The following is a 2,885-nucleotide window of genomic DNA, read 5'->3' as shown; positions in this document are numbered from 1 at the left end:
CAACTCCTCAAGATTCACCTCCAATGGGCACTCAGGGTTAATATTCGGGTTCACTGCATGCCAGTGGATTATTTCTATAGGTGCTGCCCCCCCCTGGCTGGGCGTGGGCAGCTCTGCCCCTCTGTTGGCTGCGGCTGCGTCTTGGCCGTTCCCTGGGTCTCTTGGGGGGTGCTGCGTTGCGGGGCTCTCCCTGGTGCTGCTCATAAGTTTGTGGACTTCTTGAGCAATTTGGATTTTTCAATCGTTTCAACCTGATTTTGTTGTTCAATCTGAACCATTACATTTTATATGAAATAACAGGTGTAGTGTTTAGCATTTCAATGCATTGTTTTTTTAAAAAAAAAATTTTATTGTGTAGTCAAAACTAAATTAAAAAGAGTTTTTGGTCAATTCATGTAGGTGCAAAAGTAAATGAACCCTCCTGAGCTGCATTGCTTAAAACAAGCAGTCAATTAAGATCAGGTGGGACAAATTGGTAGCTAAACTAACCAATGAAATGAGGTTTCACTGACTGAAACAGACACAAAACCACATCACTTTAGTCTTAATCAGGTGAACTTATTCAGGTCAGTAATTTCAGGAAGAGAAATCTCAGGGGACCTCAGGAATTGGGTAGTGACAGCACATCTGTCTGGGAAAATCTATAGTCGCCTAAAAAAAATTAGCTTCATCATTCCACTGTGAAGCAGATCATCTGCAACTAGAGAACACTGAAAATTACTACAATCCAGCCCAGATGTGGACGACCTTCTAAAATATCAGCGAGACCCACAAGAAAAATGATAATTCAGGTGAAAGCCAACCTGTGAAACACATCGAGGGATTTGCCAACCTCTTTTGCTGCATGTGGGACACATGTGCATGCTTCAACAAACAGAAGAAAAGTCAATTGACAAGGCTTTCTTGGAAGGCTTGCTAGGTGGAACCTTCTGCTCACAAAAAAGACCAAAGCTGCCCATCTCAACTTTGCCAGAGAGAGTACCCTGGACAAACCTGAAGCTTTTTGGAAGTTCCTTCTGTGGGTCCAAAGCCACCGAGTGGCGATATCTGCGGCCTCACTTGCAGATCTAATGGCCCTCTTCTTTGCAACTCCTACGATTCCCGAACGACTCAAGATTTTGCACAGTGACCGTCCTGCAAAGCCCCTGCAGCCAACTTTTATGGGCTCATAGAAGGTTCTCCAACCTCTCTCCCTACACTCCTCCACCAGTTTCTGGTACTTGGCCCGCTTTTTCTTGTTGGCTTCCTCGATTTTGTTCTTCCCAAGGCACCGTTAACTCCGGAATGGTCAGATGTTTTGACGTCTGGGAGGTAATGACCATATCTGGACGAAGAGATCTTGTGATGTGTTGGGGGAATCTCAACTGCTTTCCCAGGTCGACCTGCAGCTGCCAGTCAGATGCCGTGTGGAGAAGGCCTGTTACATACTGGCATGCATGGGGTTTCTCTCCAGCTTTAATGAAGGGGACTGCCTTCTTTGGCACTTGTTTGTGCTTGCTGAGGCTTAACTCTCTGCAATAGCCCTCAGGACCTGGTCATGGCGCCACCGATAGCGACCGTCAACCAGGGCCTTTGGACAGCAGCTGGGGAGATGTTCCAATGAGCCTCTTGCAGAGCAAAGCAGGCAGGAGGGTGTTTCACTCTTTCCCCAGACATGGAGGTTCGCTGGGCTTGGCAGGGCGTCGTAGACTGCTTGCACCAGGAAACGCACTCGATGAAAGTCTGCCTGGAGGACGTTTTACCAGGGGATACCTGTAGTGTGCCCTCCCACCTAGTCCATGCTCCCTACTGACGCAATCCCACCGCCCTGCCCACTCGCACTTTCTCTACGCCTGCTCGGACCTCTTCCTTAATCAGGTGGTGTCTTTCCCTGCTGTAAGCTTTGCTGATTAGGGTCTTTGGAAAGTATCCAAGGCCTGCTCTGCTTGTCGTCACGGTGCCCACCAGCGCCTTTTGCCTCAACCGTGACTGCTACCTCCACTGCTTTCTCGGCCTTCCACTTCCTCCCTGTCCTCATCTCGATACTGGCTGAAGACATCTTCCAGTCCCTGGAGTCCCTGTACTGTAGAGCTTCTCTGGTGCGTACCACCATGAATTCTTCAGTCAGGGCACTGAATGGGAGCTGCAGTATGTTGCTTGTGCCATACAGAGCAGCGCGTGAGGCTGCGTGTAAGGCCTAGCCACTTCCAAAGATAGCCACTGATCTTCCTATCTAAGGACTCCACTGCAGTCATTGGGACTGCGTAGATTAGCAGGGGCCACAGGATTCGGGGCAGGATAGAGTGCTGGTAGATCCAGGCTTTAAATCGAAAAAAATTTGGGGGATGACAATAAATCCAAAGCATTCCAGCAATACAACCAAGGAATGGCTGAAGAACAACAAGATTCATGTTCTGGATGTTCCCAGTCAAAAGCCTGACTTAACTCTTTCACTGCCACTGACGTTTAAAGACGTCAAGTAAAAACCTACGCTTCACTGCCAATGACGTCAAAAGACGTCATCCAATGATTTTTTTTTTTTTTTTTGAAACGGGTAGAGGAAACCCTTCCGCATGTCTGGTGAAAGTTTCAAGTCTGTCTGTTGTGCCTAATGACTATTTTTGGCCCCTAGAGGGCAGCGATGACTCTCTTTTGACAAGATCGGGTGGGCGTCAGTAGAGGCGGAGCTAGAGCGTCGAGCAGGAGATGAGAATGCAAGACAAAGGAAAAATGGCGGCCAGTCGCGAGGAGCTCACGCCGAGACGTTTTTTTTCAAAGACCAAAAGCATCACTGAAAAAGCACATTGTTGACGACGATGATCATCATCGATGATGAAGATGAGGGTGGTGACTCCGTGGTTGAGAAGCATTGACGCGGCAGTAGAAGACGTTAGATGGAGCTAGAT

At 48.2% G+C, this 2,885-nt stretch overlaps 1 pseudogene; it reads right to left on the bottom strand.

The window, feature by feature from the left end:
• Nucleotides 1–915: 915 nt before the first annotated feature.
• LOC144043104 (uncharacterized) lies at nucleotides 916–2,345 on the bottom strand (annotated as a pseudogene).
• Between the last annotated feature and the right edge of the window lie 540 nt (nucleotides 2,346–2,885).

Source organism: Vanacampus margaritifer, chromosome 2 (assembly GCF_051991255.1).
Source record: "Vanacampus margaritifer isolate UIUO_Vmar chromosome 2, RoL_Vmar_1.0, whole genome shotgun sequence".
Lineage (NCBI taxonomy): Eukaryota > Metazoa > Chordata > Actinopteri > Syngnathiformes > Syngnathidae > Vanacampus > Vanacampus margaritifer.
The sequence above is the reverse complement of the archived record's forward strand: the minus strand, read 5'-3'. Positions and strand labels throughout refer to the sequence as shown.